This window comes from Bos indicus, chromosome 4, assembly GCF_029378745.1.
Source record: "Bos indicus isolate NIAB-ARS_2022 breed Sahiwal x Tharparkar chromosome 4, NIAB-ARS_B.indTharparkar_mat_pri_1.0, whole genome shotgun sequence".
In the NCBI taxonomy this organism is placed as follows: domain Eukaryota; kingdom Metazoa; phylum Chordata; class Mammalia; order Artiodactyla; family Bovidae; genus Bos; species Bos indicus.
In genome coordinates, this window is record NC_091763.1 from 69,882,395 (window position 1) to 69,908,661 (window position 26,267).

Consider the following 26,267-nt stretch of genomic DNA (forward strand, 5'->3'; position numbering starts at 1 on the left):
AGGTGGAATAAATTCCAAGATATTAGCATTTGGAGTCGCAAAGAGCTGGACACAACTCAACAACTGCACAACAGCCCACAACCCCTCTGTTCTACCTGAGAGAGAACCAGGGTCAACCCTCAGGTGCTTTGTCTCCCAGCTTCAATCAGGAATCAGGCACTGTGCCTGGCTCTGGAGGGTAAAAATGACCCAGAGAGCAGATGCCAACCTCACTATCAACCCAGGGAATGGGAAGTACAACAATAGGCTGCCCTAGAAAGGCGTCCAGCAGGGAAGGGGCATGAGCCTGGATGAAGTCTTAACACCATGTGCAAAACTCATTTTTAAATGCCATATTTAAATAACACAAATATTATGGTGCTAGAAGATTTCAGTATGTTTTACTCTAAAAACAGCCCAGACTGTGGAATATTGGTGTACTGCACTTAGCATTACCATCACTGGGGGGAAAGTGGCATTCACATTTCTTGTTCCTATAATTTGAATACGATCAGAAATTTCAAGAGATTTCTTCTGACATCTAGAGCATCACACATTTGTTTCAAATATTATTCATCTTTTTTAAGGAACTCTGATATTTGACTTGACGTGTGTTCCTCTTGATCTTCCACCTCAGTATCCAGACATTTACTCAATCACTTATTTATTCATCTATTATTTTTTCCTTTGTTCATTTACACAAATGTTTTCCTTTCAACAAAAACATAGCAAGCATCTGCTGTATGTAAGGCACTAAGTACAGAGCTGTGGTGGATTCAAAGATGCATCAAAAGCCTCTCCAACTAGCAGGCTAGGAAAGACTAGACCTTCTGTTCATCTGGTCATCTTCCCAAGCCCTGTTTACAGGGAGAATCGCCATGTGCTGAGATCTATGTTAGGATCTGATCAACTTTCTTGTAAGATTTTGCAATCATAAAGGAGAAACAAACAATTAACCTTATAAAGGCGGTGCATGACTACACAATGATTGCTAAGGGAAGTATAGGCAAAGAAAGTGCTTGGGGGTTTAGAAACAGGGGTGCCCGCTTCCCACCAGGAGAACAGTGTCACTCCCTGAAAGAGGCGCCTTTTGAACTGGATCTAAGAGCTGGAGGCGCACAGGCTGAAAAGACAGGTCACAGGGGTTAACGGGGAACCTAAATGTTGACTGGTCTAGAAACTTACTACCCGAATACCATCCCAACTAACAGTGGAATGCAGACTCCAGCACCTGCCTTTATTAATGAAGGGCAGTCACTTTATCCATACTTGTAAATACCTAAGAACTTCTGTCTATTACATCTACTCCGTGATTGGTGCTCCACATCCCAGGAAATAATTATATCATCAGTTATAATGCCAAGCAGCCACCAACACCAGAATTCACTTGCATTCCAACTTGGTTCTTCTCCTTTCCTTAAATGTTTACCTGATAGTTCAATTCATCTTCAGAGTGATAGATCTTTTACAAAAGCCCCAGGAAGTGAAGGAAAGGATTCGTTCTCAACAGGTAGAAATTTGTAATGCAGGTGGTAAGAAGAACCCTGGACTTGAAGCCAGAAGACAACTTATGCCTGCTCTGTCATTTAGCAGCTGGTGACGCTGGGCAAAGCATACACATGCTCTAACCCTCGCTTTCTTATCCTTCCATAAAATGGAAGAAGACAAATCATGTGTGCCTTCACTCATCTATAAAATACTGGGGAAATAGCAGCTATTACTACATTTAGATAAGAGTTTGGAACAGTTACTGTTAATTCATCATCTGCCAAAAATAAATCTAGAATAACTTTTTCTTTGTGAATAATGCCTTTTTCCTCAACAAAATACTAATTTTCTTTCTAATTTAAAGCTACTCATTCTTAAAAAAAAAAAAAAATTTATAATCCACATTGATGTGAGTTCTTCCTGCTCTTTTTTATTTTCTTTCTAAGCTTTTGTTTGTTGTTTAATTTAGGAAAAGCACAAAGGACTTATTTTCTGATTTAAATTTTGAAACTTATCTTTTTATTTCCTACTGTGTGCTTAAATTCATATTTCTTGTCAGGGAGGATATACACGCAGTACCAGGCATGGGCTCAGACCTCAAAGATATTACAATCTGACTAGTTACTTAAGGTCCTTATGATTGATTAGATTTTTCATCAGAAATGTGCACTTTATCCCCCCAACCTCCATGGGAAGAGTGTGCTTCCCTACCCCTCAACTTTGGGTGGGCCAAGTAAACATCTTTATCCAAAAGGAGACACAGGCTGGAGCTTAAAATGTGCTTGTGCGGTGGGGCTTGCCTCCTTGTACTCCTGCCATCATCTGGAGAAAACACTGTCCCAGTTAGCCCCTTGGTCCAAGTCAGGCCAGACCCAGATTCGCAGGACGAAGCAGAGCCAATCCAGTCAGCCTGCAGATCCAGGAGAATAAGTGACATAATATAATTCACACAAACTGGTAACCCAAGGCACACAAATTGCAGAATCCAGCATTCCACACACTGGGATTGTCCCTGCCTCCCTTGGTAACTGTACCTGTTGATAACACCATAATCTTACTGTATTATTCATGAGAAGAAGTGTAAAGAAGGGCCCTACCTGAAGAATGTTATTTTACTTTTCTGTCATTGAAAGCAATGATTTACTCCAGCTTTGGCCAAAATAAAGCACAACTATGAACAAAAGCTAAAACTGGCCCAGACTACAAGTTGTGCTCTGCAGTGGAAGTTTCTGGAACTCAAGCAATTATTTTTCCTTTCAGTGCATCCTTCCTTTTCTTTAAATATAATTTGTTACTTTGGAATAACTTTAGACTTACAAAAAGCTGCAAAAATAGTATAAATGATTCCTATAATCCCTTCTCACAGCTTCCTCTAATGCTATCATTTATTTGGATTTCACCAGTTTTTCTCCTAATGGCCTTTCTCTGTTCCAGAATCCAACAAAGACTCCCACAATCCTTTGTCTCCTTAGTCCCTTCAAATTCATGATAGTTCTTTAGTCTTCCTTGGCAATCATGTCCTTGACACTCTTAAAGATTACTGGGCAGTTATTTTTCATAATGGGTTTGTTTGTCTGATGTTTTTTCATCACTGGAGTGAGGTTATGCATTTTTAGTAAGAATACGGTGATGGTGTTTCCTTCTCAGTGTAGCATGGGGGGCCGGGCAGGGGAGGAACTGTCTTATTACTAGTGATAGTAACCTTAACCTTGATCACTTGGTTAAGAGTGTATCTGATGGGTTTCACCACTGTAAAGTTACTATTTCTCCTTTACAGTTAATAAATATATTGAGAAAGATACTTTGAAGTTGTACAAATATCTGTTTCTCTTCAAACCTTCAGTGCTGATTTCAGCGTCCATTGGTAGATCTTGTTGCAACAACTGCTGTGGCACGTGCTGAACAGCAGATCACACCTGGAATTAGAGGGAAGCAGCTAATGAACCACCCCTTCACTTTCAAATCTCTATTTAACCAGTAATGAGATTTGAACTAAGTGTGCAAAGGGGTAAAAAAGGTCCAGTTCCTGAAACGAAGGTGCCTCCGGCATAATTTCTGGGCTGCTTTGCAGAGTCAACTAAACAGCAGCTGACAGATCTTGCTTAGAAGGCAAAGAGAACAACTGGGACTGCACCCAAGTCCCATGCTAACCAAGGGGAACAAAGCCATGACACAGACGAGAAAACTGCAGTACTATGTTCAACACAACCAGGGGCTCAACTTGTTCAGCTGGCTACCTTGTTTTCCATTTGTAATTATAGTCACAAAGAGACAGCCTCCTCGCGTGCGACCCTACAGCAGAGCCCCAGACAACATCCTCATTTTCAATAACTCTTCCCCTTTATCTCACTCTGCCTGATGCCTAATAAGCTGATTGCTATTTACTTTGGACCAACAGCTAATCTGTTAATGATTGATTTTAAATTTTTACGGTCATTTGTCTCTGGCAGGACCTGAGACTGCAAAAGGCAGTCCTTTCCTACCTGATGAATTGGCTTTTTCTTTAAGGAAAAAAAAAAGAAAGAAAAAAGAGGAAAAAGATTTAAGTCAAAAGTCTTCATAGTTGCGTTCTGCTGACAAACAACTGACATTCAGTGAGAAATTTCAATGCAAAAAAAAAGAAAAAAAAGAAAAGAAATGTTAACTCTTCCTCTAAAATTCATCTGCTTTTGAAATAGTCAGCAAATAATAAAAGTGGACATTTTGCTAATGGTGGCATGGGGTAAAGACCTTCTTCCATACGAAGTAAATTGTAATTGTACCATAAATTTGCAGAGACTGAGATTCTTAATTAACCAAATTGATGCTCATTGTCCAACTGGGATGGGATATCTAAACTAATGTCTTTACTGTCCTTTAAAACGATCTAAATTGCACACCATAGGATATGCATATTTTTTGCAGAAAAGTAAATTTTACTTTCAGTGAAAAAAAGAAAAGTCTATTGAATAGACAATGGTTAAACTTGTATCACACAGCAGTGCTCTGCAATTTAATCACTGCTTCTAAAAATGAAACCATAGATAACTACAGTGTTCTAAAAAGTAGAGGGAACACCAGGCATGAAAACACTGAGTGCATTTATAAACATCGCTTCTTCCACAAAGTCAAGCTTGCCTCAGAGATGCCATCTCTAATTTTGTAAATGAACACAACCCCATGGCTAGTATTCCCATCAAATATTTATTAAAACGCACCCCAAGACCTCTCATCTCAAAATGGAATTAAACTCATCCAAGTGTCTCTGAAAGATGTGAGTGATTTCAAATGTGAACCAGCATTTCCAAGAAGTGAAAAGGAAGGACACTGGTTCGAAATGATGTTTGGGTACCTGTAAGTGGTAGCAGGTCTTCCTGGAGGGCCAGTGTTATAAATTAGCAGATTCGACATTTTACAGAGCCTCTAAACGGAAAGGCTCAACTGTGTGAAGGATAAAAGCCCTGATCTTATTAATATTTTAGATCCTGCAAGACAGTGAGGCTCCATCTGCTGTCAGCACTACGTGAGAAAGAACGGAGGCAGAAGGGGGACAGAAACCGCGGCCTCCCAAATGGTCTACTGACCTTCCTGAGAGGCAGATATCATGTGACAGCGTTTGCCTATCTCAGCAGACATGCTGGAAAACAGGAGAAAGTGTTAAATATAACCAGGTGGACAGTGATGAATTGACATACTGAAAAAATCGAACGCTTCAGTAATCAGCCTAAGGATCTGATATCAACAACATTTTTCAGTTTTGTCCAAATTCATTGAAAGGTGTACTTTAGCAAGTTCACTTCTCATTGGTAAGACCTTTCATCTTTATGCTGCTTTTCTGATTGGATTCTGTGTCATCATCAGTTTGGGTGGCTCCGCACACAGGAAGCAGACAGACTGTTCACTTGTGAGAGAAGGAGGCCTGGGATAAGCACAGATATAAATGGGTTTTACTCCAACATTAATTAAAGAACTATTAAATATCTATCACAGTGGTTATTTAGAAAGAATTATTAGAGCCATGGTATATGAAAATGCATCAGGTACTGTGTTCTAACAGCACAGTAGACCTGAAACATTAACATATTGCCTTCTATTTTGCAGTAGGAAGCTTCTATAATTCTAATTATAGAACTCTAATTAATGTCTACATGGCTTCAGATAACTCCATTAAATCATTGGAATATTTATATTATCCAAAGACAATCTCTATCCATTAGAATAAACAAATCCTTTAAAATAACTTTTAAAAATGCTACTGATAAGCTTTTCTTTTTATGAGACACATAAGTCATATCATTTACTTTAAGGTTTATTCATCTCTGTAGCAGTATTCCAAAAAATTCTTTACCTCTAAAACACTTTTTATCCCTGGTACAGATGGATGTAACAAGACTGTCAGCTGAGGTCCTTCCCTCCTTTGAGTGTGAGTGATAGTTGCTCAGTCATGCCTGACTCTTTGCAACCCCATGGACTATAGCCTGCCAGGCTCCTCTGTTTATGGAATTCTCCAGGCAAGATTACCGGAGTGGGTTGCCATTTCCTTCTCCAGGGGATCTTCCCGACCCAGGGATCCTGCATTGCAGGAGAGTCTTTACCATCTGAGCCACCAGGGAAGCCTACTATTAATCTCCTTTGAGACTGAAATAAAAACTTACCCAAGTCTCCAACCCTAATCTTGTGGCAAGTTCAATATTCTTCCCTAGATTTCTGAGAATTCCCAAGAGTTTGTGTTCTCATAGTCACTTCTCTCTCCCCAGTGACTTCTTTGGGGTGAGTTCTTGATCTCACTGTCTCTCATCTTTTATAGCTGCCCATACCAACCAAGATTTTGAAGGTAGTCCCTTTTACTTAATTTGGGCCAAAACACCACTCCAGTAAAGTATCTATGTGGAGGAGACTTTGTTTCCTTAAAAGTCTCTCATCAGGTCCCATCATTTGCCGCCACCTCGCGTTCTGCCTTACTTCATCTGTCTCTTCTCTTCTTTCTCCTTTGCTTGCCCCCATTCCCAAATTCCTGTAAACTTATTCCACAGAGCAATTTGCTATCTCTTAGCCTAGCTCCAGACTGTTCAGACTATCTCCTGGGGACCTTATCTTCATAGCCAAATACTTCTATTAAGGTGGCAGACAGTCTCCTCCCTAAAAGGAATTCCTGGCTGGCTCTTAAAATAACAGCATTTTCCTCCAAGCTGCTCATATATTACAAGAGATATGTGACTCATTCCTGCAAACATTCAGGAAAAGAAACACAAAGGACAACTAACTTTGTGATAAGCGCCATAGGAAAGCATCTACAACAGAAGGCCTACAGCAGACAGCAAGATAAGATCAGAACCTGGAGGCAGCTATAACTTGGGAGGCAGGATTCTGAGGCCATCCTGGTTTCAAATTCACCCTGGAAAGGACCAATAAAAGGGTTGATTCATAGATAGCCAGAGGGCGAGGGCCGTGTTGAGCTGGAAATGAGCTTCTAGCCCAATGTCTTCCTAAGACTCTGAGCTCCTGGCTTTTCCCAGATATTTTAGTGTTGGAACACCACAAATAGTGTTGTATGTGACTAACTTCCTATTGCAGACTAAGCCCGAACTTAAGATGAGACAATTCCCTGCTGCATGGATGGGTAGAAAGAATTCCAGGAACTGACCAGAAGTCAAATTCTTTCCCTTTACCAGCTTGAATACACAAGATAAAGCATCTTTCCACTACCTGTAAGTGTCAAGCCGATCAGAACTATATGGAGATCATTCAACCTGTGACTCACAAACCCACATTAGATCAACAGCCTTAACGGGATGTTGAAATACCAGATCCAAGAACTCAAATTGAGAGGATGACTTGATTCATTAGCAAATTCAGACACATCCTAACCCCTTTAAGACAATTTAAGCAGAGGAATTTTACCTTAAAATGTTCAAACAGGTTTCTATTCAATGCATTTTTTACTTGCTCTCATAACAAAGAAATTATGACTTCTAAACAGATAATAAAAGTAAGTCAACTAGGTTCAAACCTAAACAAAATTTTCATTAGTTCAGTGCTGTAAGTGTATATTCAATGTCTACTGTGTTTAACTCAGTAGACTTGCCTCAGTGGGAGGCAAGTGTGAATGCCCATCAGTATACACTGGCATAAAATCATTGCAGATTGCTTGTAGGTGGTGGGGAGGGAATTGAGTAATTTTATCAAAATTTGTTTCAACTCATAGAAACATTTACCCATATTATAATATGCTGGATAAAATTTGCCCATGCACTGAGAAGTTGCATCTCAAGGTCTGTGAAAGAAAATGTCTTGTAATTCATCCAACATTGTCCTTTACATCGTAATAATATTATTCACCCCATGCTTATTGAATTAATATATTTGATATGTGAAAATAAATAGCAAGGGCTTCCCAGATAGCTCAGTGGTAAAGAATCTGTCTGCCTATGCAGGAGACGCAGGAGACGTGGATTCAATCCCTGAGTTGGGAAGCAAGCCTGCAGAAGGAAACAGCAACCCACTCCAGTATTCATGCCTGAAAAAAACCCCACAGACAGAGGAGCCTGTTGGGTTACAATTCACTGGATCTCAAAGAGTCAGACACGACTGAGCAACTGAGCACACACACAATAAATTACAAACATTTTCATTCCTACTGAAAGCCAGGCACCATTATAAAGCTTTATATATGCTAACTCAAATCTACATTACAACAACATTATAGGATAAGGACTATCATTTTTCCCTCTTTACAACAGGGGAAACTGAGGCATGGAGAGACAGTATAATCATCCAAAATCCCACAGATAACAAGTCACCAAACTAGGATTTGAACACAGGCAATCTGGCTGCCCAGGCTTTCTACACTTGACTTGTAGCCCTCTCCAGCTTCCACCGAATGTGGGTCCACAACTGATCCTCAGCAACTCCACAGTAGCAGCACCAGAAGCAAGAGCTGACTTCTTGTGATCTGATTACCAGTAAATACTTGAGGGTGGAGGACCCAAGAAAACCCCAATAATCCAACCTAACTGCAGGGAGGGCAATAGCCGAATTAAGGGAATTTGCATTACAGAATATTTTAGAATGTATTGGTTTGATTAATTCCAAATGCATATAGTGCTCTTAACCACAAGCCATTAAATGATTCACGTCTAGGTTCCAGTTCAGTTGCTCAGTCATGTCTGACTCTTCACAACCCCAAGGACTGCAGCACGCCAGGCCTCGCTGTCTATCACCAACTCCTGAAGTTTACCCAAACTCACATCCATTGAGTTGGTGATGCCATCCAACCATCTCATCCTCTGTCATCCCCTTCTCCTTCTGCCTTCAATCTTTCCCAGCATCAGGGTCTCTTCAAATGAGTCAGCTCTTCAAATCAGGTAGCCAAAGTATTGGAGTTTCAGCTTTAGCATCAGTCCTACCAATGAACACTCAGAACTGGTCTCCTTTAGGATGGACTGGTTGGATCTCCTTGCAGTCCAAGGGACTCTCAAGAGTCTTCTCCAACACCACAGTTCAAAAGCATCAATTCTTCGGCTCTAGAGCTTTCTTCAGAGTCCAACTCTCACATCCATACATGACCACTGGAAAAACCATAGCCTTGACTAGATGGACCTTCACTGGCAAAGTAATATCTCTGCTTTTTAATATGCTGTCTAGGTTGGTCATAACTTTCCTTCCAAGGAGGAAGCATCTTTTAATTTCATGGCTGTGGTCACCATCTGCAGGGATTTTGGAGCCCCCCCAAAAAATAAAGTCTGACACTGTTTCCACTGCTTCCCCATCTATTTCCCATGAAGTGATGGAACCAGACGCCATGATCTTCGTTTTCTGAATGTTCAGTTTTAAGCCAACTTTTTCACTCTCCTCTTTCACTTTCATCAAGAGGCTCTTCAGTTCTTCTTCACTTTCTGCCATAAGGGTGGTGTCATCTGCATATCTGAGGTTATTGATATTCCTCCCAGCAATCTTGATTCCAGCTTGTGCTTCCTCCAGCCCAACGTTTCTCATGGTGTACTCTGCATATAAGTTAAATAAGCAGGGTGACAATATACAGCCTTGACGAACTCCTTTCCCCATCTGGAACCAGTCTGTTGTTCCATGTCCAGTTCTAACTGTTGCTTCCTGACCTGCATACAGGTTTCTCAAGAGGCAGGTCAGGTGGTCTGGTATTCCCATCTCTTTCAGAATTTTCCACAGTTTATTGTGATCCACACAGTCAAAGGCTTTGGCATAGCCAATAAAGCAGAAATAGATGTTTTTCTGGAACACTCTTGCTTTTTCCATGATCCAGTGAATGTTGGCAATTTGATCTCTGGTTCCTCTGCCTTTTCTAAAACCAGCTTGAACATCTGGAAGGTCACGGTTCACATATTGCTGAAGCCTGGCTTGGAGAATTTTGAGCATTACTTTGCTAGCGTGTGAGATGAGTACAATTGTGCGGTAGTTTGAGCATTCTTTAGCATTGCCATTCTTTGGGATTGGAATGTTCCAAGGACCTGCTTAAATAAGCAAATAAATACTATTTGTATATGAGGTTTTATATGCCAAAGTACTAAAAATAATTTTTTAAGATTTTTTTTCTTTTGATGTGGACCATTTTTAAAGTCTTTATTGAATTTGTTACAATATTGCTTTTATTGCTTATGTTCTGGTTTTTTGGCTGTGAGGCATGTGGGATCTTAGCTTTCCAACTAGGTGTCAAAACTTTGTATTGGAAGGCAAAGTCTTAACCATTAGACCCCCAAGGAAGTCCCCTAAAAATAATTTGTTAACACATTCCAAGGAGTATATTACTTGGACTATTTGATTTCTTTGTGAACCATTTCTCCCATGAAAATACCAGAGTAAATACTAGCCTGAGCTAGTGCACACTTTGAATTAATGGAGGATGCATTAGTGAGGACATACTGCCACAGTTACAGCAGGTCTGCATGTCTAACATAGTCTGTGAGACATTGCAACACTGTGAAATGTGTCTTGCTCTACTTCATCTTACATTGAGCACCCCCTTTGTCACAGCCACTTGGCAATCCTGAATATATCTGTATTTGAATCAGGCAGCTGGGTGGGCTACACTCCTCCAACTCTCAACATGCAATTCTCTCTTCAATTCTTAGTGCCAACCCTTAATTTGCATATGACATTAAACACTTAGTTGGTCATGCACTTGTTTGATTAATTTTTGCTTAATCATTCTTTTTTTCCTAAGACTCCAAGGAGGAGGTAAATCCAACACAGCTGACTGCCTGCTGTTCTTCCTTTTTTGGGAAAGGCAAGAATCTGTTCAGTTACCTACCCCTCCCACATATTCTGTTGTTGTTGTTGTTGTTGTTCAGTGGCTTCAGTCGTATCCGACTCTTTGCAACCCCACGGATGGTAGCCTGCCAGGCTCCTCTGTCCATGTGGTGTTCCACGCATGAATACTGAGTGGGTTGCCACTTCCTTCTCCAGGGGATCTTCCCTGACCAGGCAGCAAACTCCTGCATTGGCAGGTGGGTTCTTCCACTGAGCCACCAGGGAAGCCCCGAGATAACTCAGGACAAATCCTAACTGAGCCCTGTGTGCTAGTGTGTGTCAGTGAGCAAATGTCAGCTGAAGGGTTTTCAGCAAAAGTCAGCTGGAGGGTTTCTGAGTTTCTGAATGCAAACTTATACAAGGATCAGAGAGGCTCTCCCCATTTCTATTGGATGTTACTTTGTCTAGATGTGATGTCTGGCACCATGGCAGCCATTTATGACCATGAGATAAGCTAGGGTGAAAATGATAGAGCAGAAAAATGAGAAGGACCTGGGCCAGGCATGTGTTAGTGAGCAATTAAATTAACCAGCCACAGAACTTCTCTCCTTATAAACCTCTAGTTGTAGGAAATAACAGATATCCTCACCAGTTTAGTGAACACTTTCTGTTGCCCAGAGCTGAAAGCATCCTAAAAGAGATAGCAGGAAATGTGACTGTATAATTCACTTTAATTAATTTGTTCAACACATATTAATTGAGCATTCACTATCCCTAGGCATTGTTCTAGAACTTGGGCATGAGCAATAAATAAAACAGATAAATCCCTGCCCTTATGAACATACATTCTAATGAGGAATTCACTTTGTGAAATGCCTTATATGCTCATCACAGCCCAAAGTGAGAAGAGAAAAGGTATCCAATCCTGGAAGGATGAGAGGAAAGTTGCATTTATTGTGCATCAGGACACTTAATCAAAGGCTATTCCATTCAGTCACTATGGCTGCATGGTAAGCTTGGTGCTATGGCCCCATTTTACAGAAGAAGGTGTTGGGGCTCAGAGATCATATGTGGAAGAGCCAGGATAAGAATCCAGATCTTCAACACCAACTCTGACACTTTTTCAGCCCTCCTGCTACATCAAGGCTAAAGGATGTCCAGTGGTTCAAGAACTAGAGATCAACCAGATCCTGGTGTCCAAACAGATGGACACATCATGGAGACATATCTCTACCTGGTACCAACACAGGGCTATTGTGTGCCCCGTAAGGACTGTAAACAGGACAAGGCAGTAAAATTCAGAACAATCCCAAACATGGATGTCTGGCAACTGTGAGATAAACATTCAGAGTTTTTGATGAGTTGGTGACAGTGCAGGAAGGAATAGAGACGAGCTCTCTGAAGGGTCTGTGATTTCCTGGCCTGTCAGCTCTGATCCAGACTGCCCTGCAAGGGATGTGGCACCACCCTCTGTAGATGATAAACACAAAGAGCTCGGTGATCACAGATAAGCTGACAAAAAGAGGGCAGTCAGAGGATGGGTGCTGTTTCACTTGAGAGCTGCCTGTTTTGCTATAATTATGCATAAAGGAATCCTTCCATAAATTTCTGTCCGGGATGCTATTTAATGACAAAATGATGGAGGCTTTCATTTATTGAGCATCTGATACATGCCAGGCAGTGTGCTAAGTCCTTTCTCTGTAGGATCATATTATGAAGTTAATTCTACCAATAATTTTGTTTTTACAGATGAGGAAACCAGGGCACAAAGCATTTTCATCATTTATCAAACATCTCAGAAAATAAGGGGCAGAGATGAGATGTGAACCCAGTCTGTCTTTTAACTACTGGTCCATACTCCCTGTGTTGAGGATTTATAGAACTTCAAGGCCCTGTGTGCTTACATCCTCCACTCCGACTTAGGATAGCTTACCCAAAGTGAAAGACTAGGTTGCTTGATTGCTTTGTTTTGTCCAATCTGCCATGGGCTGATAGAGAGTTCTACCATGTCTATATAGAACAGTTCCATCACATATGACTTATAACCCAACCTGCTCTATGTCCTATAAGACCATCGTCTTGACTACTTGGATGGTGTGGCAATGTCAAATCACTATGAAGGTTTTCATTCTGAACATTTCCTGTCAGTCTCCATACTGTCTCATTGTGGACCAGCAGCAAATAGTTCAAGACAGGCACTGGTCCACAGACCATGCTTTGCCCAGCACTGACCCAGGACACTTAACAGGCAGCCCCTAATCCTGAAAAGGCAAGAGGGTCAGTTGACAACGATGAGTGTTTATATGTACAGGAACATCTTAGAGAAGGAAAGTCCAACATTTAAAGATCCAAATGAAAAAGGGGGGGAAAGAAGCAAAGACATTTATAAAAAGGTAGTTCACAGACCTAAAAGCATCCTTCATTATTATAAACTGCTAAGATGTATTTTGGAGAAGGCGATGGCACCCCACTCCAGTACTCTTGCCTGGAAAATCCCATGGATGGAGGAGCCTGGTGGGCTGCAGTCCATGGGGTCGCTAAGAGTCGGACACGACTGAGCGACTTCACTTTCACTTTTCCCTTTCATGCATTGGAGAAGGAAATGGCAACCCACTCCAGTGTTCTTGCCTGGAGAATCCCAGGGACGGGGGAGCCTGGTGGGCTGCCGTATATGAGGTCGCACAGAGTCGGACACGACTGAAGCGACACAGCAGCAGCAGCAGCAACATGTATTTGTTGAACAGTAGAACAGAAAAATAATTCTGATAAAGCCATTCATTGGAAAAGCACACAGTCATTGGAGGGGTAGATCTAATATTAAATAGAAAACAAGATTAACATTCAAAATTACCTACCTAATGTGATCCCATCTCCAACACATCCAAATCTGCTATCAAGAAAGGAGTGTGTAAAATATCCTGTCCTTAACTGCAATTTGGTAAATATTTTAGCTACTGACTAGTATCACTTTTTTCATTAGCATACATATTCATATCTCCTAATTTTAAGAAAGTTGTTATAGGGGAGTTCCCTGGTCACCTAGTGGTTAAAATTCTGGGCTTTCACTGCCGTAGCCCGGGGAACTGGTAGGGGAACTGAGATCGCACAGCAACAAGGCAGGGCCAAGAAAACAAAACAGAAAGCTGTTACAAATTCATACTCAACTAAGGTATAAATGACTGATAACTCCTAATATTTCCCAGGGAGCATTTGCCTTTTAATGGGAGATCGATTCACAAAGAGTCAGACACGACTGAGCGACTGATCTGATCTGATAGTTAGCTGAAAAGAATTAATGCAGTAGGTAAGTTGCAATCAGGTAACAGATGAGGTTGGCTGGAACCCCTGATATCACATGGCCCATGCCTCACAAGCTTGTCCCAGCTCTTCTTCCAAATGAAAAGAATAAGGGCGCTGGCTGACACCAACAAACCATGAGGCCAAAAATACAGTTGGCTGCCTGGTTCACTCACTTAGGAGGCACATATGTGGAGGCTTTTGAATTATTTAGGATTTAAAACTCACCTACTTCCGAAAAGAAAACACTGATGAAAGTTAAAAACAGATTACAAACAGTTTACGATATCCAAAAGACAGATAGAAAGATATTAGTAGAGTGGAGCAACAAATTCATTTACATTTTCCTCCCAGGACACAGCATTATTTTTTTACTCAACAAAAATTTGCTGATTGTATCTTCCATAGCACCTTCCCCAGCAGGTGTTCCAAATGAACAGATTTAATCAAAGCACATCAACTTCAAGGCTTAGCTATTTCTTCCTAAGGAAACATGTCTAAATTGATATATAAATTAAGAGTATTTGTTAAATTTCAAGCAAACAGCATATTCTGTTCACTGTTTTATTTTCCCACTAAACCATCGAGAGCATCTCAGGCCTGAAGCACAATTATGCACATCGTGTGTTATCACTTTATAATGGATTTAGAACCCAACAGACTCTCTTTTCCCTCACCTCACCACCAGATGATATCCACATAGGTCGAATCTGGTGTCAAGCAAATTAAAAGTGTTATTTTATTATCCAAAGTAATTGTTTAAGTATTAAAAGGCCATTATGCTGAATTGGCTATGTTGGTGATTATGCCATTAAGAATGTGGGGCTAACTATCGGTTGAACTGAATGCCCATGTTCGTGAAAGCTTTCTTTAGGCTCTCCTATATGTGGCAAATCATTCTTAACTGGGTACTCCAAATGGTCTTTGTACCTCAGATGTATTTTTCTAAGCCATTAACACATTGAAGGCCATCCCCAAACTCCCCAAGCAACCATTAATTAACAGTGTAAGATGAAAGAGCCAGGCCTCCCATTGTGATGTAGCTGGAACTAAACCTTTCAGCAGTGATGGTGTTCAGAACCAGTCACTGGATGAGGTCTCTTATTCACAGCAAATATTTCTATCATGAGAAGAAGGAGACTGCGGAGGAAGGCTATTAAAACAGTGCTTTTATTCAGAGCACTTTTTAAACATCTGGGGGGGGGGGAGTACAAATATGTTTTTGAAAGATTCAAGGAATCTCAACCTTGTGAGGAATTTTGAAATGAACTCCTTAGCCTGACCCTCAAACAGCTCCCATATCTGAGGACCCAGTAGGTGCTAAGCCCTACATTAGGTGTTTCAAGTATTATCACTGATGCTTACCAATTCCTGCAAGGTTTCTGTTTTATAGATGAGGAAAAGAAGCTTAGAGAAGAGACTCTTTCCAAAGTGTCATGGCAATCTAGAAGATAAAACAAAGATCCATACAGGTCAGTCTCCAAAACATAGGCTTCTATTGCACACTGACCCCCTAAAACAGCAATCTAGCTCCAAGCTTATATCCTATGCCAGAGGGTAGCTTGTTCAAGCACATATCTAAGAACCATATGGTTAATCATAAAACCAACAAAACCCTGTAAAGTATCCAGAAATAAACTTTACAGGAAACAGGCAAAATCTGTTTGAGATACACACACACACACATACACACAGAGGGACATGCAAACAAAGGCTTGAACAATTGGGAAATCATGTCTCATTCATTCTCTTCTAAGACTCAGAATTGTGAAGAAGCCAATTCTCCCCCCACCCCCAATTAATTTATAAATTAAATGTGATTTTAATGAAAATCCCAACAGGATCTTTCTTGAAACTTTGAAAAATAATTGTAAAGTTCATCTGGAAGAATAAACATTCAAGAATAGCCAGGGAAATTCTAGAAATGAATATTGAGACATTAAAAAGTATGGTCCTGGCACAAAGATGCAGAGTGATCAAACAAAATGACCATGATAGAGCCCAGAAAGTATATGGGCATTTAGTACATAATAAAAGTGGCATTTTCTATCAGTGGTAATAAAATCAATTATTCAAGAAATAATCTCAAAAAACTAGCTAGCCATTTGGGAAAAAAAACAGAGCTGGATCCTAGCCTCTTTATACTGAGTTGAATTCCAGAGGGATCAACAATTTAAATGTAAAAATTAATACTATAAAGCCATAGAGGGAAAAAGAAGATTCTTATTATCTGGGGAAAATGGCAGTCTTTCTTATCATGAGTCAGAGGCCAGAAATGAAAAGGAGAAAACCTGATAAATTTTATTTTGTAAAAAAAAAATGTAAAATCTCTATAATTTACAAAAAGGCAAATAACAAAACTATTTGCAACAAATACAGTTTTTAGAGTTAATATCACTTATCTAAAAAGTATATAAAATACTCTTTTCTGGAACTTCCCTGTGGTCCAGTGGTTAAGACACTGTGCTTTCAATGCAGGTTTGATCCCTGGTTGGGGAATTAAAATCCCACATACTGAGCTGTGCAGCAATAAAAAATGTCTTTAATTTAAAAATAAATACTAATTTCCTTATATTTTCCACATTGCTTGATATTTTTACAATTAGCATACACCATTTTTCTTTTTTTTTTTTACTTTTAATTTTATTTAACTTTACAATATTGTATTGGTTTTGCCATATATCAAAATGAATCTGCCACAGGTATACATGTGTTCCCCATCCTGAACCCACCTCCCTCCTCCCTCCCCATACCATCCCTCTGGGTCGTCCCAGTGCACCAGCCCCAAGCATCCAGTATCGTGCATCGAAGAAAATAATAAAGCTATTTTTATTTTTAAAAGAAGTATTTGCTTAACCATGCCTATTTCCTCCAGCATATAGCTTCCAATATTTAAAGGAACCAAAAACTTGAGTAACCAGTGAACTTTAGACCATACCATTGCAACCCTAACCACAGAGGGTCTCAAAGCTGAATGCCCTGAAGAATCACTCGGGATAGTTTTATTACTGATATCAGGGTTAGAGGACTTTGCTTTTAAAGTTTAACAAGCATTTTGATGTGTCACATCTGCTAACCTCACTATGAAAACTACAGCAGCATATACAATCACAGAACATTTTATCCTGCAAAAAAGTACACTGAGACTATCTCCACATTACCAGGAGATGCAGAAATATCTAGTGCTTCTTCAAGCAGCTCCACTGCCCACTGAAGAACTGCTTTCTGTCTTGTAGCTTTGGTGGCCTCTTAAGACCTGACATTAGAATCTTGGTGCCAGAAGAAATTTACTGTCTAGGTTTATCCTCAAGATGGCTAACATTTTAGGCCAGGAAAAAATTCTCTGCAGCTCTGTGATGTGAAGTAATGGGAGGTCTGTCTTCCCCAGTTAAATGACTCCTACAGGAATTCAATCTTCTGCACGCAATCTGAATTTCATTTGCTGGAGATGTCACATATGTTTTCTTAAAAACAAACAAACAAACAAACACTTCTGCTTCTTTATCGGAACTTTCCTGCTTCATCCTGACGATCTGATTTTTTCATAAACTTGGAAATGAACTTTCTAAGTCTCTATTGGCTCCTGTTTTCCTCTCCGGTTTTCACTTCAATATCAGGATCTTCACAGGCTTTAAGTATTGAGACACTAGTACAGTTCACCAGGTATGTGTGATATATTCAAAGCTATCTTGTTTGACTGAGGCTTCCCAGGTTGTGCTAGTGGTAAAGAACTCGCCTGCTAATGTAAGAGGCAGAAGAGATGCAAGCTGGGTCCCTGGGTTGAGAAAATCCCCTGGTGGAGAAAAGGGCACCCCAGTTCTATATTCTTGCCTGGAAAATCCCATGGACAGAGGAGCCTGGCAGGTTACAGTTCATGGGGTTGCAAAGAGTCAGACACAACCGAAAGTCATGCACCTTGTTAGATTAGAAACTTAACACTTTAAGTCAATTGATGGCATGTCTAGACTTAAATGAAATCTACTCTGTGAGATCTTCCTATAATTGGGTTTTTCAAAAGGACTTGAAGGCCTTAGAAATTGATCGTTTTTTCCTAATTGTCTTTTCTCTTCTTTCAACTTTTAGGGACAGTAGTTAGGTCCTATAACCCACATGTTTAAATTAAGCTTGCAGTCATTTCTCTCCTCATACACAGGTATTATGGTACTAGATAAAAACAATTGTTAACTCTTTATTGTTTATCCAACAGTTCATTCCTCTGTTCTTCAATCATTATTTGATTGATTCTTACTGAGTACCAAGATAAAATTTGATTACTTTGCTAGATCACAAGCATATAAGAATTTTGGAAACTAATTCTGAGTTATATAATTTTTTTCATCCCCATGCTTCCCCCAAAAGGAGCCAAACTCCATAATCACAACATAGCTCCAGGAAAATCAACTCTACAACTCCTATGAAGGAAGTCTCAATAATCTTGGTAAATGGCCATGAAAAATTTTGGAGTAATGTCTACCAATGGGGCACTAACAACTAGCATTATTTTCCTCTGGTGCTCATGGCCCCTAGATGGGTGCTTTCTGATCTCCTAGTCTTCACTGGTGTAGAAATACTCAGGCGTCCTGCCACCCGCTGATACATACGACACCGCTCTACCAGCTGCTCTACATCATACTGGTTGAGGGACAAACTCACAATGACCATTCTTCCAAAATAAAATTTACTCTCCTTCAATCTGGGAGTGGATCACTTGAAGACTTTTTAAGTTAATTAATTAGCTTGTTTGCCTGTGTTTGGGTCCTAGTTGCAGCTCGCAGGATCTTCACTGTGTCATGCAGGAACTCTAGCTGCATCACATGGACTCTCTAGTTGTGATGTGCCAACATGGTAATTCCATGGAATGTGGGATCTTAGTTCCCCTACCAGGGATTGAAGCCACGTCCCCTACACAATAAGGCAGATTCTTAACCACTGGACCGCCAGAGAAGTCCCTGAGAGTGGACTGATAAAAGACTGCTGTCTGAACAAGAACTGCTTGTCTCCAAAGTTCTGATACGCCAAAGCCTTTGACTGTGTGGATCACAACAAAAACTGTGGAAAATTCTTAAAGAGATGGGAATACCAGACCACCTCACCTGCCTCTTGAGAAATCTGTATGCAGGTCAAGAAGCAACAGTTAGAACTGGACATGGAACAACAGACTGGTTCTAAATCGGGAGAGAAGTATGTCAAGCCTGTATATTGTCACCCTGCTTATTTAACTTCTATGTAGAGTACATCATGAGAAACACTGGGCTGGAGGAAGCACAAGCTGGAATCAAGATTGCTGGGAGAAATATCAATAACCTCAGATATGCAGATGACACCACTCTTATGGCAGAAAGCGAAGAGGAACTAAAAAGCCTCTTGATGAAAGTGAAAGAGGAGAGTGAAAAAGTTGGCTTAAAGTTCAACATTCAGAAAACGAAGATCATGGCATCTGGTCCCATCACTTCATGGGAAATAGATGGGGAAACAGTGGAAACAGTGGCTGACTTTATTTTTGGGGGGGCTCCAAAATCACTACAGATGGTGACTGCAGCCATGAAATTAAAAGATGCTTTCTCCTTGGAAGGAAAGTTATGACCAACCTAGACAGCATATTAAAAAGCAGAGACATTACCTTACCAACAAAGGTCCATCTAGTCAAAGCTATGGTTTTTCCAGTAGTCATGTATGGATGTGAGAGTTGGACTATAAAGAAAGCTCTAGCGCCAAAGAATTGATGCTTTTGAACTGTGGTGTTGGAAACGACTCTTGAGAGTCCCTTGGACAGCAAGGAGATCCAACCAGTCCATCCTAAAGGAGATCAGTCCTGAATATTAATTGGAAAGACTAATGTTGAAGCTGAAACTCCAATACTTTGGCCACCTGATTTGAAGAGCTGACTCATTTGAAAAGACCCTGATGCTGGGAAAAATTGAAGGCAGGAGAAGAAGGGGATGACAGAGGATGAGATGGTTGGATGGCATCACCGATCTCCATCAATGGACATGAGTTTCAGTAAACTCCAGGAGTTGGTGATGGACAGGGAGACCTGGTATGCTGCAGTCCATGGGGTCACAAAGAGTTGGACATGACTGAGTGACTGAACTGAACTGAACTGAAAGTCCGGATAATGATTTGGGATTGGCACCTGCTCACCCAGGCAGTAATAAAATCTCTCTTCATCTCTCAACAACCTTGTGCTGCTGCTTGATTTCTGAGAAAATTAAAAATTTTCTCTCAGTGTCCCGACTTTGCTCCAGGCCCCCTCCCAAAATAATATCAAGCTGGGATCTGTCAGGGGTCTTCTTTGGAAGTCATTACCATGGATTTCACATACAAGATGATCTCATAGGAAGCTATTTTGGAAATCCCCAGTATCAACGTGTGGGGTAGATGGCTTCATTCTGTGAGGTTTCAGCAAATCCCCTCGGATCTCCCACTTGCATTAGTGTAATTCAAGACTCTGAGCTGTGACCAATAGGAATGGCAAAGCATCCTTCTTCAATAATTCAATAATTTCACCAACTTCCCATATCTTAGATGACTCATTAGTCATAAGAGTTGTTATCATGACATGTGTTTTGTTTGGTCCCAAGCAGTCTGCTTGTGTTTATTTTGCTTCTAGATAGCCTCCAATACAACTTGGAAAACCCTGAGCCTAAAAATTGGGGGAATTACATAAAGTTCATCAGGAAGTCAGCACAGACTTTAAGCAAGTCTCTCATGCTTTGGGACAAGATGGGCTGGGTAATAATTCTCAAGTTGTCAGCTTGAAGGAAGGTCTCTAATCAATAGGCCACAGGGTTCTCTCTGTCCTTAGACATGGTCTCAATCAAAACGCTTCCTTCTGCCCCAGACAAGGCCATGGATGGCATGCTTATCAAACCCAGTGAAATTCATTCAGCATATGTATCCCAAGAAACAGGACACTTGACATCCAACTCTGCAATATTTCTCAGGAAAACCACTCAGGTCGTGTCTATTCAACTTTCAGTGAAGATAGGGTTTAGTTGCTTATGAAGAGCAAATTATCAAAAGATTTACACTTCTGTAAATCTTTTTTTTGTTGCCTGGCATTGTTTTGGTTTTTTTTCTTCATTCTCATTAGCATTGCTTTGTTGGAATGGGGGTAAAACATGTATGCAGACTTTGGAATTATGGTAAGTGTCCATGGTAGTTAGTTCCAGCAAATTATAGCCAGCATTTACTACCATCTTAAAGGAATACCCCATGATATCACACAGTGCTCCTTGACACACAAAACAGAAAATAAAAGTCCTTGCAGGCAAGTTCAAGTCCTATAGCTCAAAGGCCATTGAATTTCAGAGGTGATAAAAATATTAGAAATTATCTAGGCTGTATGTTCCATCTTACAAATGAGGCACTTAAAAGCTCCAGGATTCTCAGAACTTTCAAATACCCCACAACAATCAGAGAGACAGCCTGAAAGAGAAGCCCACTCCTTCCTTATATGTCACTCCCTTAATGTTCCAGCATGGGAACTCAATGCCTCCTTTTAAGTAGGTGGTGCCTCCCCTTCAAGTCCCCATCCTTCCAACACATTCCCCGTGAGCCCGTCACACCAGCATTCCTCCAAAATTCCATCCCTTTATTGTGACTTCCTCTGTCTGGAAGTCCTTCTTTGTCAGGCTGGAAACCATTCCCAAACCATCTTCCAGCTCAAATATCAGACTTCAGGGAAACTATTTACTCCATCACAGTTAGTTGCTTATGTTCACTTTGCCCATATTAAGGAATTTTCAGACTGGTTTCCATCCCCCTGTCTCTCCCACTGTGAGCTGAGGAACAATGACTGTCAGCCATCTTGAAAATCCAGCTTCAGGCAGAGCCAGGTATATGGTGAAAAATAACTGGACATATTAAAACAATCAAATCAACAATGACAATTAAAAGAAAAAACATTAGGTCAAGCCCCATTCCATAATTCCATTCAAGCCACAGAGATGAAAAAGACAAAGGTTTTCCTCTCAAAGGGCTTACAATCCAATGGAGAATTCATTTATAACTTAACAAATATCTGCTGAATGATGAATTAATGTGATCTAATTCCAATTCTCCCGTGTTGACAAGCTATTACCAAAATTCAACCGATCTCAGGGTGTTTTGTGGAGCCATCGTTTTTTATCTTGATTAACGAGACTTCCTACTTTGTAGTCTAACTTCCTTCATTTCATTGCATTTATCACAGCCTCCAGTGCTGGACTCTTACCATAAAGCTGTGCAGAGAACATAGTGGAAAAATTCACCCACACACAAGTGTCCCCATGAAAAAGCTATACATTGGCCTGGAGTGGGGAAATAGGCACACACATATTGCTAGTTGGAGTATAAAGCAGGACAATCAATCTGGTTATCAACTTGGTGATATGCATCAACATTTTAAATGTACACCTCTTAGTCCCAGCATTTCCACCGTTGAAAATTTACCCTGTGAACAAATTTGCACAAATCTGCAAATATATATTCACTGTAGTAGGATGGTTGAAATAGCATAAATTTTAAAATCAAATCCATATCCTAGATCCATATCCATGTAATCATTACAAAGGATGCAACAGATCTAAATGCCCTGAGGAGAGATGTTCAATATATTATTAGTTTAAAATACAGGGCATTGGAGAGTAAGGTTTGATGTTATCCCACTTGTGTAAACAAAGAATTGATACACGTATTTTTATATGTATAAAAATTACTAAAATATACAAAAAATAGTAACATTGTAATGGTTGATGGTAGAAAAGAAAGGAATAGGAGAGTTACTTATTTCATACACTTCTGTAATGTTTGAATTATTTTCCTATTGAATATATTCTATGATGTCTAAAAGTGTCTTCCACCTTCTTATCATCTCCTTGTTTCATCAATTTCAGTTTAACCGACTTGGTTTTCTCAAGACTAAGGTTATAGATTCTGTACTAACTCTCTCAAACTCATACGCATTTCCCAAACTTATTCTCTCCAAACCACTTTTTCTGTTGTAAATATGACCTTCCCAAGGTTTTTAGCTTATGATTAACCAGATGAAGCCATCAGTACATAGACCTCCAATCTAGGTTTTGAATTACAAAAGGTACTTTGGGGGGGAAAAATGCTAACTCAATTGCGTCAGTTAAAACATCAGCGTTAGCAACACCACGGTGTCATGATGCAGGAGGTTAAAGATCCATGGGCTCAGGGAGTCACAGCAGGGCTTAACTGGGGCAGTTCTGGTTCTGCCATTAGAACCATGAGCACTCCAATCTCAATGAAAGTGCATAAGACACCACAATTATCTCCGGATCATCGACTCGGTAAACCCAAACAGCTCCAGTCTATCGTGTCAACGTGTATTCTGGGAGTCTTTAATGCACGGATCATTGGCAAGCTGCGCCATAAAAGCCCTGTAAGAGCTGTGGCCGTGTGTGCAGTCAATGCACACTCAGGGACTCCCCCAGGTCCGCATCATTGGCAGCACATCGTGTCAATGCATACTTCAGGAGCCCTGTGCATGCTAAGGAACCATGTACACCAAAAATACTTCTGAAATAGTTGTTACAGGACATACACAGCATTCACTCCTCTAAACGGCATGTCAGCAAGTTTAGTGTGCAACAAATAACTCCTAAAAGGCACTAAACACTCCTAGAGGCCCAACTTCACACACAGATGGTTAGTCCAGGGGACTGTGGCATGACTGTGGTGGGAGCATGGGTCTCTCCTTACAGTGAACAAAGGGATAGGAACAGCCAGTTTATGCAATCGAAGCCACTGCTTCTACTCAGTGCTGTCAAGGTTTTCAGTATAACACTGACTACTTCCTAATTATCTGCCTGGGTATTTGATGCTTAAGAACTAAGAACATTCTGTCTCTCCCTTGTCTTGTTCCAAAGCACCTGCAGTGTAAGGTGAGAGGGTTAGAGGAAAGCACCTTGGGTCTTAAGCCTCTAGACTAGTACCTGCCCAATAGAAATATAACGTGATCCACATGTGTCATTTTAAATGTTCTTTGTGGTCACATTTTTAAAAGGTAAAAAGAAACAGCCTTAATAGATTTTAACAATATATCTTATTTCACCCAATATATCCAAAACATTATCATTTCAATGTCCCATCAATATTTTAAATGATTGAGACAGTTTATTTTATTTTATTTTATTTATTTTTTGGCTTCACAATCTAGTCTGTATTTCACACTTACAGCACATCTTCATTTGGACCAGCCACACTTCAAGTGCTCAACAGCCCCACGTGTCCAGCGGCTGCCCCAGGGACCGCACAGCTACACAGGCCTAGAAAAAAGCACCCATCCCAAGAGCTTAAATGTTCACTGCGCCCCGTCGACTACCTGTCTCAAAGCAGGGGTCTGTCTAGCCTGCGCCTCCTCTCCTGGCAGCGCTGAACCTGCCGAGCCGCCTTTTCTCAGCCGCTTCTACTGGTGAATCCGAGGCTTTGAAATATTAAAAAGGACCACAAATAAGCTTTCAGAAACGGGACAGAGCGACTTTAGGCCAAAGTGATACTGTCAAGGTCCGGTCCTCTTTCTTAGAGGTGGAGATGAAGAGAGCGAGGGGCTGCTGGGTGCGCGGAAGGGGAGCGGGGACAGCGCCCAATGCGAGGATGGCAGCCTCCCTGCTATACTACACCGCCGCCAACACTTGCGGATCAGCAGGGCTTGTGGGTCACGGGGAGTCGGCCCCAGAGGCGTGGTTGGGGTCTGAGGCTGAGTCGGACACAAAAGGCAAAGATGCGAGGAGAGGGAGACAGAGACAAAGATGCGGGGTAGGGAAGAGAGGAGAAGAGCCAGGGCGCTGGTACGGGTGCGGGCGGCAGACAAAGCCGGCGGCTATCAGGGGGAGAGCGAGCGCCGCGCTCATCCGGGGACTCGCGGGACGTGGGAGGCGGGGGGCAGCCGGCGCCCGGCGCCCGGCAGGCCTATTTGAATATCAGGCTCTGCCACACTCTGGGCGCCGCTGACAACTTCATTACCTCCGCGGATAAAAATGACTGCGGGCGAATGCAAATGGCGCGCCCGTCTCGCTGCCTGCCTCCGCTCGGCCGCCGGCTGCGGGCGGGGCCCAGCGCCCCGCGCCCGACCCACCTCCCCCCCTGCCCCAGGCCCCGCGCGGCGCCGCCCCCTCCCCGCGCCGGAGCCACCTCCCCGCTCTGCCCCCGGCCCCGCGCAGCTCCGCCGGAACCCCGCCGGCCCGTGGGTCTAGGAACGGAACGCGGTGGCGGGGCCCGGGAATTGCTAATCTACTTTGATTTGCTCGTGAATGTTAAGAAAATGCCCAGCTTCTTAACTGTCGTTGAATTAACGTGTGAAAATGCCAGAAAAAAAGACTACCCTGTGCATGGGATTCCTAAGCTTGAACCCTGGTAAGAGGAGGCTGGACCTCATTGGTTTCCAACCACCACGCCCGAGGTGAGTAAGTTGGACGAAAGCATCCCCAGCGCCCATCTTTGCCCACTTAGCAAGCAGGAGAGAGGGTTTGCGACGCCCTATTCCCAACCTTTCGGGTCCTCCTGCCACCAAGGCGTTGCTCAGTCACCGTGCAGATCCCCCTCCCAAATTCCTGGCCCAGCTGAGCAGTCCACATGGGAATGGACGCAAGTCTTGCGCAGAAGGGAAAGCAGTGTTTCCAGAGCCTCTCTCTTTCCTTTGCATAGAGAAGGAGGGGAGGGCTCACTCCCTGGCAAGAAGTCACCTCCTGCCTTGGACAGCTGCGGTTATTGCGTGTGGACTCCTTGCGAACTTCCTGAGGTCGTTTTTATTAATAACACCAGTAACAGCAATAACAATAATAGTAAACATCTACTGGAGGCTTATTATGCACAAAACATTATGCCGACTGCTTTACCGAGATTATTTTATTTTTGCCACAACAACCCTATTGCTCTCCTGGAAACCAGGGCTTAGCCAAGCCTTGCAAGGAGCCCAGGGTAAGCCAGCTAGGAAGCGGTGGATCATGGGTGAGAAAGAAAGCCTCCCTCCCTCCAGAGCCTGTGCTCTCAACCATTCTGCAGTTTTCTCGGCCTCTCTTTCAGCTCACGTTGCTATACCATGCCCCCTTCCTTCTTCCCTATCTCCCCCAGCCCCCGAGGCCATTCCTCCCTTGTGGCTCAAGGGTAAACGCTAAACAGTATAAATCAATCAGATCAGTCCCTTCTTTTGTCCAGGGCTTGGCTCAGAAAAAAGCACATGACCCGTCCTGGCCTACGCGGAAGTTGGGGGAACGTCTGCGGGGTAGGGGCGGGTCTGAGAAATGCTTCCCTGCGGGATATCTGAGCGCTGTGTATAGTTTCAGGGTGTCTACCAC

General features: G+C 41.8%; 1 long non-coding RNA gene across 2 annotated transcripts; it reads right to left on the bottom strand.

The window, feature by feature from the left end:
• Positions 1 to 955: 955 nt before the first annotated feature.
• LOC139182727 (uncharacterized) lies at positions 956 to 25,022 on the bottom strand. Of its 2 annotated transcripts, XR_011566266.1 has the most exons (6): positions 24,937 to 25,022; positions 24,296 to 24,397; positions 15,331 to 15,409; positions 5,031 to 5,083; positions 3,305 to 3,383; positions 956 to 2,377 (listed from the first exon to the last, which is right to left on the bottom strand). It is a non-coding gene; the product is annotated as an uncharacterized lncRNA (long non-coding RNA). The 2 variants fall into 2 exon arrangements; XR_011566265.1 differs by lacking the exon at positions 24,937 to 25,022 and having other exon boundaries at positions 24,296 to 24,930.
• Positions 25,023 to 26,267: the final 1,245 nt, after the last annotated feature.